Here is an 18,404-nt window from a genome sequence, read left to right as displayed (position 1 = left end):
TCTGAGTCCGAGTGGAACATGCTCAGTGTCCTACTGAAGAGCAAGGAACTGCCACCTTCATCGGTGGTGAGTTGTTCTGGAGACTAAGTCTCTGGCACTTACAATCCACCTATAAGGCACTGAGCTGCTCTAAAGCTAAACAATGCCTTCAGGTCAAAAAATGCTAGAAGTTATAGCCTCTAGGGACTTCCCACCTGTGAAGGGAAGGGGGTGGTCAAGGGGATAGTAACTTGACAAGGACATCCTGCTATAATGATCGCCTTTGAAGGCAGAGAACAAACTTTACTCATCTTTATATATCCAAAGTATCCAACCTGCAGCCTTATCCCAAGTAGGTGCTTAATAACTTGGTGAGGTTGGTTCACACTTAACACATCTGATGAAGCAATGATACATTCAACATGTATATATTGAAACGCCTACTGTGTGCCAGAGAGTTCTCAAACAAGCCTTGTCTCTGTCCTTCAGAAGCTGACAGTCTCACAGGAAAGACAGGCAATCAGCAAATAATTACAATGCAGGGGGACAGGTGTATTGACTGATATGTCAATGTATGTTTCACCCCTTGATACTACCCCTATGGTACAAAACCTATCATTTAATTTTCAGCAGATTAGATTTTTATTTTCAGAGAAAGGGGAGTTTATTTCTCCTCTAGATGATAGGGACAGGGTATGATATTGATGACATTGTTTTTGGTATGATTTCTGGGTTAATGAACATGGATTTGAAATAGCCTACTATTGACTGGAAGCCTTACTGATAACATAAACAGTTGATTAACATGAATTTTGTATGTGGTATATATTATATACTGTATTCTTACAAATAAGCTAGAGAAAATAAAATGCTATTAAGAACACCGTAAGATAGAGAAAACACATTTAATATACATTTACAGTACATTATTGTACTGTATTTATTAATACCATAAGTTTATGTTATCTGTTTATAAGATGAATTATCTGTCTGAAGCAGTGGGCAAACACAGCTGCAGACCTCAATCTTATATCAAGCGATTCAACTGTTTTGTAATGTCATGACCTCTTTGTGCTTCTTGGGGATACTTCCAGTATCACTAGTGGCACTTTGTATGGGTCCCATGGTATTATTCAAGATTTACGGTATGTACTCAACAAAATGAAAAACATGTGAGAACCACAAACGATCACTTTTTACTGTGATACACAATTTACTGGAGAGGTAAACTGCTCACGTAGAGATGATTAGCATCACACGATGTTTTAAGTGGACACACGCAGCACTTGTGCTCACCATGACAGCAACAGGGAATGGCAATGAAATTATTACAGTAGTATAGGATGTGCTACAATTAATTGTGTGTAGTTATAATTTAATACTGCATCTTTTCGTTTGCTGACATTTCTCTTGACTAAAAATGACACCGTGTACAGTCTATGTAAGTTTTGATAAATTTTAATTTTTTATAATTTATGTATATTTTATAGTAATACATGACAAAATATACTAGTATCTACATATATTTTATGCATTCATACCATGCCTAACTTTTTCTTAATTTTAAAAATATTTCTAGGCTACATAATTCATCTGCAAGTTTCTTCAAATTGTTGCAAACCTCCAAAAAACTGTCCAATATATTTATTGAAAAAAATTTGTGTATAAGTGGACCCATGCAGTTCAAACCCATATTGTTCAGGGATCAGCTGCGCCTTACCTACAGAGAAGCAAAAATAAGAATTATATCCAACGTTTCCTCAGAAACCAGGCACGCAAGAGTAAAATAAATTGTTGAGTGTTGAGAGAAAAAACTGCCAAACTAGAATTCTTTACCCTGCAAAATTATCTTTTAAAAGTGAAAGAGAAATAAAGGCTCTCTCAGAGAAACAAAAACTAGGGGAATCTGTTGTCAGCAGACATGTCTTGCAAGAAATGTTAAAAATAAGTTCTTCGGAGAGAAGGAAAATAATATAAGTCAGAAACTTGGACCTACGTGAAGAAAAGAACTTCAGAGAAAAATTAAGTGAAAGGAAAACAAACAAACATTTTATTTTTCTTATTCTTTTTTTCTTCTTCTTCCTTTTTTTTTTTTTTTTTTTTTTTTTTTTTTTGAGATGGAGTCTCGCTCTGTCACCAGGCTGGGGTGCCCTGGCGCGATCTCGGCTCACTGCAACCTCCGCCTCCTGGATTGAAGCGATTCTCCTGCCTCAGCCTCCTGAGTAGCTGAGACTACAGGCGTTCGCCACCATGCCCAGCTAATTTTTTTTTGTATTTTTAGTAGAGACAGGGTTTCACCATGTTGGCCAGGATGGTCTCCATCTTTTGACCTCGTGTTCTGCCTGCCTCGGCCTCCCAAATGCTGGGATTACAGGCGTGAGCCAACTTGTCCAGCCAATTTTTTCTTATTTTTAATTGATCTAACAGTCAGTTCAAAATAATAACAGCAACAATGTGTTCAACTATATGCCAATATATAAGTAAAATGACAGCAGTGGGTCGGGCACGGTGGCTCACGCCTGTAATCCCAGCACTTTGGGAAGCCGAGGCAGGCGGATCACGAGGTCAGGAGATCGAGACCATCCTGGCTAACATGGTGAAACCCCATCTCTACTAAAAATACAAAAAATTAGCCGGGTGTGGTGGTGGGCACCTGTACTCCCAGCTACTCGGGAGGGTGAGGCAGGAGAATGGCGTGAACCCGGGAGGCGGAGCTTGCAGTGAGCTGAGATTGCACCACTGCACTCCAGCCTGGGCGACAGAGCAAGACTCCATCTCAAAAAAAAAAAAGACAGCTGTGATACAAGAGGCAGGAGGGAGGAATTACAAGTATTTTGTTATTATAAGATATTAAAATTCAAAAATTAGCCAGGCATGGTGATGCATGCCTGCAGTCCCAGGTACTTAGGAGGCTGAGGCAGGAGGATTGATTGAGCCTGGGAGGTTGGTGGAGGTTGTAGTGAGCCATGGTTGCACCACTGAACTCCAGCCTGGGTGACAGAACGAGACCCTTTCTCAAAAACAAACAAAAATAGTTATTCACACTATCCATGAATTGGTACAATGTTATTTGATAAAAGTATAATGTATATGCTAAGAAGGGGAAAATAGAATTATATAAAATGCTCAATTAAAGCCATAAGAGGTAGAAAAGAGAGGAAGATAAAAATAGAAACAAAGAACAAGATAAATTAATAGAAAATGGTAATAAATATGGTAGATATAATCACTTTAAATGTCAATGGTCTACCTACACTAATTAAAAGACAAAGATCCTCAGAGTGGATAGAAAAAAGGACCCAACTTCATGTTGCCTATAAGAAACCCACTTAAAATACAAAGAAACATGTAGATTAGAAGTAAATAGAGAAAGATAAACCAGGCTAACACTAATCAAAAGAAGGAGGAGTTGCTATATTAACTTCAGAAGGAGCAGGCTTCAGAGCAACGAAAGATATTAGGGATAAAAAGGGGCACTGCATAATGATAAAAGGATCACTACATCACAAAGACATAACGATCTTTAATGTGTATGTGTCTAACAACCAAATGTCAAATACCTGAGGCAAAAACTGGTAGAAATGCAAGAGAAATAGATGAGTCTGCTATTGTAGTTGGAAACCTTAACACCCATCTATCAGAAGTGGACAAATCCAGCAGGCAGAAAATTAGTAAGGGTATAGTTGAACTCAACATCACCATCAATCAATGGGATATAATTGACATCTATAGACTACAGTCATGCATCACTTAACAATGGGAATATGTTCTGAGAAATGCATCGTCAGGCAATTTCATCATTGTGCAAACATCATAGAGTATACTTATGCAAACATAGATGGTACAGCCTACTATGCCCCTATGTTATAATGGTGTAGCCTATTGCTCCTGGGCTACAAATCCATAGAGCATGTTACTGTACAGAACACTGTAGGCAACTGTAAGACAATGATAAGTATTTGTGTGTCTAAACATACCTAAACATAGAAAAGTAATGTGTTATGCTGTGATATTACAACATCACTAAGTGATAGGAATTTTTCAGCTCCATTATAATCTGATGGGACCACTGTCATACACGTGGTCCTTTGTTGACTGAAACGTCATTATGAGGGGAATGACAGTACTTCTGTGGGACATAGAACACACCCTAACAAATTTTAAAAATGAGAAATCATGCAACTTCTATTCTCAGATCACAATGGAATTAAACTAAAATCAATAACAGAAAGATGTCTGAAATCCAATGTACTTGGGGATTAAACAACATACTTCCAAATAATATATGGGTCAAAGAAGAAATCTTAAGAGAAATTTTAAAACATTTTGAGCTAAATGAAAATTAAAATAAAACATCAAAATGTGTAATATGCAGCAAAAGCAGTGCTTAAAGGAAAATTTATTGAATTGGACACATATATTAGAAAATAAGAAATATATAATAAAGGACTGTTATATGAAATATACGAAGAACTCTTCAAACTCAACAATAGAAAAATAACAACCTTATTAAAAAGTGGATAAAAACCTGAACAGACCCCTAATCAAAGAAGATAGATATATATGTAAATAGTCTGTTCCATATATATATGGAAAGTGAACATATATAAAGATGTTCATCATATTTCATAAGAGAGTTACAAATTAAAACAAATATTAGAATGGCCAAAATACAAAACACTGACAACTCCAAATGCTGGTAAGGATGTGGAACAACAGGACAACATTTATTGCTGGTAGGAACGCAAATATTGGAAGACAGCTTGGCAGTTTCTTACAAAACTACACATATTCTTACCTAAAGATCCAACAATCACACTCCTCAGTGTTTATCCAACGGAATTGGCAACTCCACACAAAAACCAGCACATGGATGTTTATAGCAGCTTTGTTCATAATTGCCAAAAATTGAAAATAACCAAAATGTTTTTAGTAGGTGAATGGATATAAACTGTGGTATATCCTTATCAAGAAATATTATTCAGAGCTAAATAAGTTATCAAGTTATCAAGCCATGAAACATTGAGGCAACTTAAATGCACGCTACTAAGTGAAAGAAACCAATCTGAAAAGGCTACATACTATATAATTCCAACTATATGACATTCCAGAAAAGGCAAAACTATGGGGACAGTTAAAAGATCAGTGGTTGCCAGGGTTGAGGAGGGAGGGCAATGGAAGATTTTTAGGGCAATGAAATGATTCTGAATGATACTACAGCAGTAGACACTGATAAACATCATCATACATTTAACAAAACCCATAGAAACATAACACCAAGAGTGAATCCTAATGTAAACTATGAGCTTTGGGTGCTAATGATGCATCAGTGTAGGTTCATTGATTGTAATGAATGTACCACTGTGGTAGGGGATGTTATTAGTAGAGGAGGTTGTGGGACAGGGGGATATGGCAACTCTCTGTACTTTCTGCTCAATTTTTCTATGAACCTAAAACTGGTTTAAAAATAAATTGTATTAATTTTAAAAAAGTCTTTGACTGAATTGTTAGAAACACAAACCTGTATTTTGCCAAATTAAAAATAATTCTTTTTTTGTACCATGGTACAACTAATTAACTTTTGGGTGACATAATTTGACATGAGAATTCATGGTGCCTTTTTACATTTATATTTAAACTAAATATAATTCAATAAAGTACTTATTATGGATTCTACTGCCACTCACTTTGACAAGTATTATTGAGAAATATTAATCTTAAAATACATAGTTCAGAGATGCTAGATCATCTTTATTCATGAAATTATGTTCCCAGAAACAGTCTAGATTTCATTTACACAATTTGTGCTGCCCTGCATTTCATTTCCACATTTGTATTCTCTGCCTCCCCTCCTAAGCATCCCAAGGGCTCACATAATGGTATATGATTTGCAATATACATAGAGAATGTTCCTAAATTGCTTTGGATTTTAAGCTCAGAGTACATATTGGTGGGTAATTGTTAAACTTTTTACTATATTATTCCAAATACCAGTAATAATTGTTTTCCCAGTCTTATCTATCAACAAAAGAAATTTTATCCACAGAGAGATTAGGGAACTGCATGATCATCTTCTTCCAGACTCTGTAGGAAGAGAGTAGTGAATGTGGGGGCCAGTTCTTGCCTAACTTCTTTTTAGATTCAGAGGACATTTCACTGACACTGCTGCCTTCTCCTGCAGCTTACCCTGAACACACACATATTTCTCAAGAAGTGGGATCAAGGCTTTTTATTTTGTTTTTGTCTTTCTTCTCCCTACTTTGTCTTTATTGAGCATGTATCATGGGTGTAATAAAAACATTTTTTAAAGGGGTGGGATGTTTGCTTGTTTGAAAAGCTTCTAGATGAGAGCTCTAACACAGGAATTCTTAACTGCTTTTTCTCTACTCTCCCCTTAAGCAGCCTGGGGAAGCTTATGACAGCTTCCCAGTAGCACATCCACTCTAGAAGGAGAAATGCCTGCTGATTTGAATAGAATGTCAGCCTGGCTCACACCATGAACTGAGTTGGGGCAGCAAATGGATAGACAGATGCACAAACAAAGGAAAGGAAAGGGCTAAAAGTTCATTATGAACCTCATGAAGCGAATGAGAAGCTTCAGGTGCCGTGCCTGCTGCCTTAGTACAACACATGCCCTTTCAGGTGACCAAGCCCATCTTTTTCATCATGTGAGCATTTCAATCAGGACGTTTTAAACATTAAACTTCCCCACTTTCCATAAGGCTGGTTTAATTTGCAGACCCTGACAGATGACATTTCTCACAGTGTGTCCCTCCCTGTTGGGGGTGGCACAGGACTCCAGGCCTAGCATCATCAAAGCCCTGCCAGAGGCTTATGGCTTAAGCACATCAGAATGACCTGGGCCTGCCATTTGGTGGGGCCCCAGGGCATTTGGGGGCAAGACAGGAATTCACAATGAGAAAGTTACTTGTGGCCTCAGTTGGAGATCCTTTCAATTAAAGCTTTTAACATTTTTCACAAGCAACCCCCAGGGATTCATTCTTATCACCAGCTTTGATGGATGGCAGGCTAACACAGCAAATGACTCATCCAGCTCACTGCAAACACTATCAAAACCCATCCACTCTTCCTTCTCCAAAAAGCCCTGTAGGCTCCTGGCAGGGCCAGATCAAGAAGCTCTAAGAAAAGTTAACTTTACTTAAATAAATGCTGCTTTCAGCAAACATTGCTCGTAGCTTGAATTTTTTGCCTTTGAGTCATTAAAAAATGAATAAAACAATGTCCTGTGGTCTTTTAATAGATGGTGCGTTCTCTTCATAGACTGGGCAGCAATGTGGTATCAGGAAGCAAAACAGGCCTGATTAAAATTCCAGTCTTGCTACTGACTGTGTGACTTTAGGCAAGTTGCTTAATTTCTCTACACTCCTATTCCTTCATCTCTGCAATGGGGCTAAATAACACCTACCTCACAGTGTTCATTCTGATTCAAAGGAGGGACCTCGTCTGTACCTAAGGTATTGTTTCTTTTATTCATAGGTCTAAGTATGAAGAACAGTATGTATGCATGATGCATGTATCTATCCATCTATACCCACACATATGTATACACACACATATCAGCTAACATCTAAGACCTGAATAATTACATATAAATATTTCAGATTTCCAGTTTCTCTTGGAAATAAATCAGAAGATCTGGCAACATGAGGTTGAGTTTGATTGGCAGCTGTCCCTCAGGTCGTGGCAGGTACACATGGTCCCACCACTTCACTTAGTTTGTGAACAGCCTGTCCCCTTTGGTTATTTGACTGTGCTATTTTCTGTCTGCATCAGCCTCTATACCACAGGTCTTAATGGCAAGAACTCTTCAGAAAAGCAGGAGCAAACTCCAGTCAAATAGATTGGGGGTGGGTAGGCTGGGAGTTACTTTCAGTGAGGGGCCTCCTTTGTCTTTCACCGTGTTGAAGAGTTAAACTTGGAAGAGAGGAATTCAGAAAGGATGGGTCAATTTTTTTAATTAAGAATTTTTTTTTGGCACAGCCCTGATCAAGAAGGCTCTCTGTCTTTCTCCACAGTTGCCCGGCTGAGCAGACGGTTTTGTTGGAAGTGGGAATAAAGCTATGGGTCCCAAACATATTTCAGCAATGACAGTGCTTCTCCATGTGGGCACTATCCATCCCTAGGGAGTGTATTAACTTGTCAGAGTTTTTTTGGTGGTCACAGTGCTTGGAAGGACACCACTTGCATTTGGTGGGTAGGACTAAGATGGTAGAGTCCCTGCAAAATAAAGGATTTGCTGCATGCCCCACAACTTTTGGACATCCTGCCAGATATTTGTATGTTTATAATTATTATATTAATTATCTGAAAAACATACTTATAATTATCTTAACTAAAATCCAACCCCATTATGCATACAAAGTGTTTTCAAACAGTCTTAAAAAGCACTGAATTTTCTAGGAGTTCAGGCATGGTGTAAAGTGAGGAAAGAGTATACTTTCTTTGTTCAGAAATTTACTAAGAGCTGGTTCCAAGTTCAGAAACTAGCTGAAGCCATCACTGTTTAAGGTATTCTGGCTGACAATCCAGCCAACTGAGTCAGTCTGCCTGTATAGATGCCTCATTCAGCATGTTTTTACCTATAGTTGCAAATGTCTGACAGTTTCATTAGGGATAATATAGAGTGTGCTGCAATGGAGAACTGTGCACCATCTACCTACACACCTCCAGGTTATCTGGTTCTAATTACATGGAGACTATGCTACAACTTGGTAAAATATAGATAACTGAGAACAATGCAAATTAATTTTTGTCTGTAGACATGCAAATTCTGACCTATTTGGTAAATGTTCAATTGACCTCTCTACCCTACTATTAAAGAAGTTAGTTTTGCCTTCATTTGTACATTCATTTCAATATTCCTGATCTATAAATGTGTCCACTATGTGGTTAGTCTCTTAAACAGGTTATAACATTTGCCTGGTTCCTCATTTTGAGTTAATTAAAATATACAACATATGCTCATTTTTATATCTGGGTGAGAGTCATGATTTTATCTTTTTTAAAAAAATTATCTTTTAACAGTAGTCTTGTCTCGGCATTTGCAAATTGAGATACATATCTTATTAAAAATGACTCTCTATTTTGTTCTCCTGTTATAACAGGATGTTATATTTATTTTTAAATGTGTCATATATAAATTTCATTCCAGTATACTAAAAGGGGTGTTCAAATATTTGTTATAAAAGGGAGCGTGGGACCTGACAGGGTTTAGAATCACAGATTCCATCAGAAATTCTCTGAACAAATCCACATATGTAACTGATCAGCTGGGTCATTATTCTTCCCAGTCAGACAGAAATATCCAGAGCTCCAAGTGATTTACAGCAACCACTGGGCTGTGAATTGTTTTGGGAACTTCTCACCTTTCCCAAGTCCAGCTTCATTTAGATAGGACAATTACAAAATAGCTATTTATGAGTACCACTGACCTGAACTTCTTTCCCCATCATCGAATGCCAAGGCTATACCATACACACAGCATTGTCATCTGGCCACCTTCGGTAATGTCAGAAAAGATTAAATGAAGACATTTTATCTTACTTCCCCTTCTCTGATTCATATTTTTTTATCCCAAGATGAGAATACTCCAGAGCGTTCATTTTCCACATCACATACAGGGAAGCCTGCTCCTGACTTGCAGCCCTATAGTAAGTCTTAGGACAACTATTCTAATACATTCATATGTTGCCACATTTTAGAATCCAAAAGGAATAGGATTTCAGGCTGAAATTTCTTTAACTCAGAAAGAAACAATAAACCAGCTCACCCATCTTGATACCACTTCACCCCTAGCTGCTGGCTGGGAATGGCCTCAGCTGACAAGGATGAATGAAAGAGAAAATAGATCCACTCACGGTTGTGTACTACTAAAATATCCTTATTTCAAGATATCACTATACTTTTTTACTTAATAAACGCACTTACCCCCAGAAAAGTACAGAACACTTGGCAAATAAAAATAAACTTCAGAAAATTTATAAGCCTGGCTTATATATTGCTTTATTTAGAGGATAATTCTCACATTTTTTCCTTCCACCTACCAAAAGGAACATGCATAATAAATGAAACTAAGCTTGGCAGGAAATCCATCAATAAGGTTAATTTAAAGTGTAGGCAGAATAGCAAATCTCCATATGGCTATCAAGGGGTTTGTTCTTGTTTCAAAACCAACTGACTTCCAAACAACGGAATATGCCTTTCTGAAGAAACCAGATAGAAGGAAATCCCAGCCACCTAAACATCCACATCCCCATCATGATAATACAGCTCCTGGGAATTCATTTTTAGGGTCACTTAAAATATAAGAGCAAGGCTGTTTGGCTTCAAACTCTGGCTTCCTCACAAGCTTTATGATGTGGGTTAGATACAAAAGCTCCATAAGTCTCAGTTCCCTCACCTGTAAAATAAGGAGAATATACAATGCTGTGTAACATTACATATTATACACATGGTTCAGATGACTGCATTAGATAATTCATAAAAATGTTTAACAATGTGCCTGGTATTATTGTAATTGTGAAATATTTAAGACTTGATTTTTTCCATGATGTAAATTGGTGATAGGGTGAGTGCCATAACAGGGAGAGTATCATTTTAGAGATTAATGATTTTAAAAGAACAGCTCCTTCAAAGAGAGGATCAGGAGATAAGGCCTGGGCAAATGGTAGGCACTTTTCTTTTAGAGCATGAATGAACTTGGTTCTCACTAAGGCTTTACTCTTTTCTTGGCCTAAGTCCTCCACCAAAAACCATACTAGGGGATGGCCCTGAACCACAATGAAAACAAGACAACTTTCCTGTTGATTCCATTGGGAGTTAAGTATGCACATACAACACAAAAAATGGGAATCTTGGGAAATGAAGGTTTTAAATGTCTGCAGCAGTGAGGTGTTAATATTTGTTTTTTGGTAACTGGCGATACTATATGTTGCCATGGAGTTTCAGTCATTACAGGGCAAATGGTGTCTGAAGATGTTAGTTGAGTCTAGGGATATCTTTTCAATAAATGAAATTCAATCAAGACACATAGAATTTGTGCTTTTTCAGAGTGGACAAAAGGCAAGTTGCAGACTCCTGGGTATAGTATGATACCATTTTTTTGTTATTTTGTTAAAAAAAAGAGGACAAAAATAATATCACAACTGTGTGTATGTGTGTGTGTGTGTGTGTGTGTCTGTGTGTATGTGTGTGTGTGGTATATGTCTAAGCATAGAAATTAAGTCTAGATGGAGACCCATCAAATTTTAAATGTGGTTTTACCCACAGGAAGATGGTGAAGATGAAACAGACATCAAACAGGAGGCAATTCCTTCTTTAAATTATGTTGCTTTATAAACAGTTAGGCAGCATGTACTACTTCTACAAAAGGAAGGAAGGGAGGAATGGATTACTTAAGTTCTCCTTTTTACCCTTTTGTTTCCTCTCTAAGATCTCTTTCAGCTCTAAAAGTTTGAGTCTATGTGTAAAGAAAAAAAAACTATAAGAATACAAATGACTATCAAGGGTATATTCACAAAGGCAACTTTAACAGTATGTTCGTTGCCAGTACAAATTTATTCCATTTAAGTCTGCTGTTTGAACTGACCCTAGAACAAAAATTGTCTTCCAAAACACTAAAAAACAAACAAACAAACAAACAAAAAAGATTGGGAATGGTGGCTCACACTTGTAATCTCAGCATTTTCAGAAACCAAGGCAGGAGGATTGCTTGAGCCCAGGACTTCAAGACCAGCCTGCACAAAGTAGTGAGACCTCATCTCTACCAAAAAAAAAAAAAAAAAAAAAAAAAAATAGCTGGGTGTGATGATGTAGTCCCAGCTACTCAGGAGGCTGAGGTGAAAAGATTGCTTGAGCCCAGGAGGTCCAAGCTGCAGTGAGCCTAGATCATGCCACTCCAGCCTGGGTTACAGAGTGAGACCGTATCTCAAAACAAACAAACAAAAGAAGAAAATTATACTCAGCATAGTTTTGCTTCAGCATCTCTGAGTTTATTGATTGGAATGTGGCAATCTCTAAAAGATATAGCAGATCATATTAAACAAGTCAGAATCCATCTGCCCAAATGCCCCCACCCTTCCCATCTCAACCAGGTAAAGCCCTACTCAACACTATTGGGATTAAATTCCTAGCTGTAGAGTTCAAAAGTCATGTTTTTATTCTAACTTTGCTGCTTAGCTGATTACCTCAGGCAAGCTAATTAACTTCTCAAAGCTTCAGTTTCCTAATCCATAAAATGAAGAGAATTAAAGCCTGAGCAATCAGACAAGAAAAAGAAATAAAAGGCAAATGAGAAAGGAAGAAGTAAAATGATCTCTGTTTGCAGATGACATAATGTTATCTGTACAATGTCCTAAAGATACCATATACACCAAATAAATAAATAAATAAATAAAGCCTTATTGAAACTAGTACACTAATTCAGCAAAAGTTGCAGGATACAAAATCAACATACAGAAATCAGCTGCATTTCTATACATTAACAATAAACCAAAAAAATTAAGAAAACAATTTCATTTCTAGTAACATTAAAAAGAACAAAATACTTAGAAATAAACATAAATAAGGAGGTGAAAGACTTGTGCACTGAAAACTATAAATCAGTACTGAAATAAATTAAGGAAGATACAAATAAATGAAAAGATATCCTATGTTCATGGATTGGAGGACTTAATATTGTTAAGATGTCATACTACCCAAAGTTATCTATAGATTCAATAGAATCCCTATCAAAATCCCAATGGCATTTTTTGCAGAAATAGAAAAATTTGCCCTAAAATTTATATGGAATCTCAAGGGAACCTCAATAACCAAAACAATTTTGAAAAATAACAAAGTTGGAGAACTTCCACGTCCTGATTTCAAAACATTACAAAGCTTCAGTAATCAAAACAATGTGGCACTGGCATAACACAAATGGACCAATAGAATAGAATAGTAGCTCAGAAACAAACTCTCATGTATATGGCCAAGTAATTTTCAACAAGGATGCCAAGACCCCTCAATGAGGAAGAAAAAAAAATCTCTTCAACAAATGGTGTGGGAAAAACTGGATATCTGCATGCGAAAAATAAAGTTGGGCCCTTACCTTATACCACGTACAGAAAATTAACTCAAAATGGATTAAAAACATAAATATAAGACCTAAAATTGTAAAATTACCAGAAGAAAACAGGGGAAAATATTCATGACATTGAACTTGGCAATGATTTCTTGGATATGAAAAATGATTTCTTGGATACAACAGAAGTATAGGCAACAAAAGCAAAAATTAGGCAAATAGAACTATGTCAAACTTAAAAATTTCTGTGCATCAAAGGACACAATCACTGTAGATTCTGTAGGTAACCTACAGAATGGTAGAAAATATTAGCAAATCATATATCTGATGAGGGATTAATATATAGAATTTATAAAGAACTTCTATAACTCAACAACAAAATAATCAAATAACTCTCAGAAAATGGGCAAAAGACCTGAATAGATGGTTTTCTAAATATGATATGATATTCAAATGGCTAATATATGAAAAGATGCTCAGCATCACTGATTATCAGAAAAATGCAAATCAAAACCACAATGAGATATCACTTTACACTCATTTGCATGGCTGGTGTCAAAAAGCAGAAAATAACAAGTGTTGGTGAGGCTGTGGAGAAACTGGATTGCTTGGGCACTGTTGGTGGAAATGTGAAATGTACAATCACTATGGAAAACAGTATGGAGATTGTCAACAATTTAAAAATAGAACTACCATATGATCCAGCAACCTCATTACTGGATATATACCCAAAATAATTGACAGCAGTATCTTGAAGAGGTATTTGCACACCATGTTCATAGCAGCATTATTCACAAAGGCCAAAAAGTGAAAGTAACCCATGTATTCCATTCATCGATGTATAAATGGATTAACAAAATGTGGTATATACAAACAATGGAATATTATTCAGCCTTAAAAAGAAAGGAAATCCTTTTGCACGCTACAACATGGATGAACCTTGAAGACACTATGCTAAGTGAAATAAGCCAGTCACTCACACACAAAAATACAGTAGGACTCCACTGATCTCTGGTATCTAAAGTAGCCAAATTCATAGAAACACAGTAAAATGGTAGTTACCAGGGGCTGAGGGGAGATGAGAAGGGGAGTTGTTGTTTAATGGGTATAGAGTGTCAAATTTGAAAGATGAAAAAGTTCTGGACATCCATTTCACAACAATGTGAATATACTTAACACTATTACGCCATGCAATTAAAAATGCTTAAGACAGTAAATCTTATACAACATCCTTTTAACACAATAACAAAAAAAGAAGAAAGTTAAATGAGGTGCATGTGAAGGAATTAGGAGGGTGCTTGGCATGTAACAAATATACATTAAATACTAGCTAGTAGCTATTAATGGGATTATCAGATGCTACCCCTCCAAGACAATTCCTTCCCTTCCATCCTCTCCTCAGCCTTTTCCCCACAGACACAATATGTTATTTTCCAATCTGTACTTATATTCTGTCCTGTTTTATAGCTTTACACTTTTGTACTGTCAAAGTCAGGAAGAGTGGATTATTCACCATTGTGTTCTCTCCTGGGTCCTACCTGTTGACATGCATATAATAGGTCCTCACTTTTTTAGAAGTTACATTTTTTTCTCCTTTCATTACAAGTACTGTACATCATTAATATAGAAAATGTGGACAATAGTAAAATAGAAAATGGGAAAAAAATCATCCCAAATCCTACCACTTAAAAGCAATTAGAGTTAATATTTTATTTTTTTCAGCAAATACTTCTTGAATTAAACAGTTAAAATAAGATGCTAACTTGCCTTAAAAGGAAGGTAGGATGTGGATATAAGTTTGGAAATTATCTTCCTTGGAGGTATTTCAGGGTAGGTTGAGGCACCTGGTAGCCAAGAGCTTGATGGGGAAGTTGAAATAAAGGAGATCATGTAACTATGATAATACGAATACAGCTCCTTTACTCAGTATATAATGCATATAAGTCAGAGATTATTTACCTAATTAATGAGGGAACCAGCAGGATGATAAAGCTGGTTCAAAAGAGGATACACAAGATGAATACATACTTAGTAAGAGACAAGATGTTGACACCACCAAGTTCCTAAAGTAGATATGAAACAAAGCAAAAACAAAAGCAATATAACCGTAACCCCTATGGTTATCTGTTCTACTCAACAAAAACTATTTGCATCCTCTAGTAGACCAAATCATGTGCAACTTAGTTAGTTAATATCTAACTTTAGGGGAACTGGATGCAAATCAATAGCCAATTGTGCCAGACAAAGTTCCTACCCTACAGTGTCACATGACCTTGGGTAGGCCTATTGGACAGCTCTCTGCTATGACATTGAAAGGCACACAGTCATTCATCCTCTTGCCTTATTTCTGAAGTTTTGGTAATTTTTCTTTACTGGGAGCGTCAAGTCATTGAATAATTATTACTAACAAATATCAAACATTTATCATGGACCAGGATTGTGCTAAATGCTTTCCATGCAATATCTCACTGAATTCTCACCACAACCCTGGAAGTAGTACTATCATTATCTGCTTTTACAGACTCTTCAATAGAAGTCTCAGAAAGGTCATTTCCCCGAGGTTATATGGGTAAGAAAGTAGCAACCCAGCCTCAGGCTTAGCTCTGTCTGCCCAGCCCTAATTATTAATGCAACAGGAGTCTCCACAGTGGGATGCAGGCACTGCAGAGATAACATGAGAGGAGGCATTAGGGTATAGAGAAAAAATAGTGGAACGTCCACCGAGGGTGACTTTAACTCCTATTCTTTATATTTCCCATTACATAATTTTTAAGATGTATATATTAATATATGAGGGGGTCTTAGTTCAGTCCTGTTACTATAACAAAATTCCACAGACTGGGTAATTTATAAACAGTGTAAATGTATTACTTACAGTTATGGAGGCTGGGAAGTTCAAAATCCAAATGCCAGGAGGTTCAGTGTCTGGTGAGGGCCCAGCCTTTACTTCGAAGATGGTGCCTTAAATGCTGTCTCTTCCAGAGAAGACGAACACTGTGTCCTCTCATAGTGGAAGGGCACAAGAGCACAAAGGGCCTAGCTATTTTCCTTTAATGCTTTTATAAGGTGCTAATGCCATTGGTGAGGGAGGAGCCCTCATTGACTAATCACCTCCTAAAGGCCCTACCTCTTAATACTGTTGCATTGGGGATTAAATTTCCACGTAAATTTTGGAGTGGACGTAAACATTCAAGCCATAGCACAGAGATACATGGACAAACATACATGTGACAATCAAAAACTTTTGGCATCTTCTGCTGTAAAGCCTTTAGTTCACTGAGGCTGTGGTTTCCTCACATTTTCACATCTGCTACTTGGCATTTCTGACTCACTTCTCTAACCTTACTCATCTTGTTTTCTTAAAACATTTAAGATTTTGATATCCAGCTGTGTGGATTGAGAGCCTCACACCTCTTCCTTGCAGTGCGAAGGGGATAGAGCATTTTCATTTCTAGAGAGATTAGGAGATGCTGGGAGGTAGCATTGTTATCTTCCTGTGCCCTGGCTGGGAAGTCCTGGGGAAGGCAAATCCACTTTCCCATTCCTTTCTGTCCCTGGCTCTGGGCTTTGTGAGGGTGGAGGGAAGAGAGGTTTACCGTGAAACAGAGACTGGTTTACACAACATGATTCTCAAATTTTCACACAGTGCTTTCAGAAATCACATTGGTGGGTGGCTAAAGTGATCTGAAGATGAAAGAAGGGAAACAGCCCAGGTCCTAGCCTTGGAAAAAACAAAGAGCAATGCAGGCTTGATGCAGAGTCCGCAGGAATTAAAGAGATTTGTTTCTGAAGCAAAGTGCCAGGATTCTCCCCGGTGCCAAACGGAGGAAATGCTTGGTATTTCTGGAGCAAAGCACTCCAAGTGTGCTGTAACATCAGTATTATTGGGCATTTTTTGAAATTACTAGTTACACTTGGTTGAATAAATGCTCCTAAATGCAATTAATGCATTATATGTTAACTTCGTGGATAAGCTAAGAAAAATAGTCATTATCTTGTCTCTCTAAGAGATACTACAAAGCAATATGCACATACTGAGAGGCTTTGTGTTGTTGCCACAGTTGTAGTAGACAAACAAGGAGAGACCAGAGCTCCCTGGCCCAGCTGGGGATGTCCCTTCAGCTCCCCAACACCCACACACAGACTGCTTCATGCACAGCCCTTCCCCCAACTTGGAAGCCCCCGTTGAGAAGCTGTGTTTGGGTAAGTTGGGAAGTGCAGCTTCCTGCCTGGTCCCAAATGCACCCCCAAAAGCAGATGACCTTCATGGACCTCCCCAAAGGTGGATGATGGCACAAAAGTAGAGTCTGATCCCAGGAAAAAGGACGAAGCCTCCAGAAATAGTGTGGCTTTGACCCTCAGCCTCCCACTGCAGCTCTCCTCAAACCAATCCTCATCGCTTTTTTAGAAGAATGAGATAAGCTCACCAGATGATTTCCTCTGGGCTTCCCTCTTCAGGATTATTAGGAGACTCCAGAGTGGATTGTGGGTACTGGGTCTCAGTTCCCCTCTGCAGAGAAGATTTGCCATTTGCTTGACAATTCATTGTGCCAGGTACTGTACTTAGAAGGCTTCACTCCTTTGTATAGCCACTAGCAGTGGCTTGTACTACCTCCTTGTGAGGTCCCTTGGCAGCAGCATAGCATAATTGGGGTATTGTTAGCTATGCAGAACCTCACCTGACCCAAACCCTGCTGAAACAGACTGCATTTGAATTAGATTCTTCAGGTGATTTGGAAAGGCATTAGTTGGGAAGTACTGATTTGAACTGTTTGAGAAGTTAAACTTTATTTAATGGATCTGAGATCAAATTCCAGCTCCACCACTTGCTATGTGACTTCAGCAGAACCACCCAGCTAAACCACTCTTGAATTTTTTTTTTTGAGATGGAGTCTCGCTCTGTCACCCAGGCTGGAGTGCAGTGGCGTGATCTTGGCTCACTGCAACCTCTGCTTCCTGGGTTCAGGCAATTATCCTGCCTCAGCCTCCTGAGTAGCTCAGAATACAGACACCCACCACCATGCCCAGCTAATTTTTGCATTTTTAGTAGAGACAGGGTTTCGCCATGTTGGCCAGGATGGCCTCGATCTCCTGACCTTGTGATCCACCCGCCTCAGCTTCCCAAAGTGCTGGAATTATAGGCATGAGCAACCGTGCCTGGCCTGAATTCTTGACTTGCAGAAACTATGTGAAATAATAAATATTTATTGCTGTTTTAAGTTACTGCAGTATGGGATTATTGATTATGGCACAATAGGTAATTAATATGCCCGCTATAGTAGCCAAATATATATACAGTCTTTCCCAATAAAAATTTTCATATCTAAGATCAATCAAAAGAAAT

The 18,404-nt window shown here is 37.8% G+C and overlaps 1 long non-coding RNA gene across 1 annotated transcript in view; it reads right to left on the bottom strand.

Annotated features, from left to right (window-relative positions):
- LOC107970806 (uncharacterized) overlaps positions 1-17,704 on the bottom strand; it is a 144,305-nt gene extending 126,601 nt beyond the window's left edge. Inside the window, exon 1 of the long non-coding RNA XR_010155837.1 lies at positions 17,488-17,704. This is a non-coding gene — a long non-coding RNA (uncharacterized LOC107970806). The remainder of the gene's footprint in view (positions 1-17,487) is intronic.
- Between the last annotated feature and the right edge of the window lie 700 nt (positions 17,705-18,404).

Source organism: Pan troglodytes, chromosome 2 (genome assembly GCF_028858775.2).
Source record: "Pan troglodytes isolate AG18354 chromosome 2, NHGRI_mPanTro3-v2.0_pri, whole genome shotgun sequence".
NCBI lineage: Eukaryota > Metazoa > Chordata > Mammalia > Primates > Hominidae > Pan > Pan troglodytes.
Note: the sequence above shows the minus strand (reverse complement) of the source record. Positions and strands in the feature narration are given on the sequence as shown.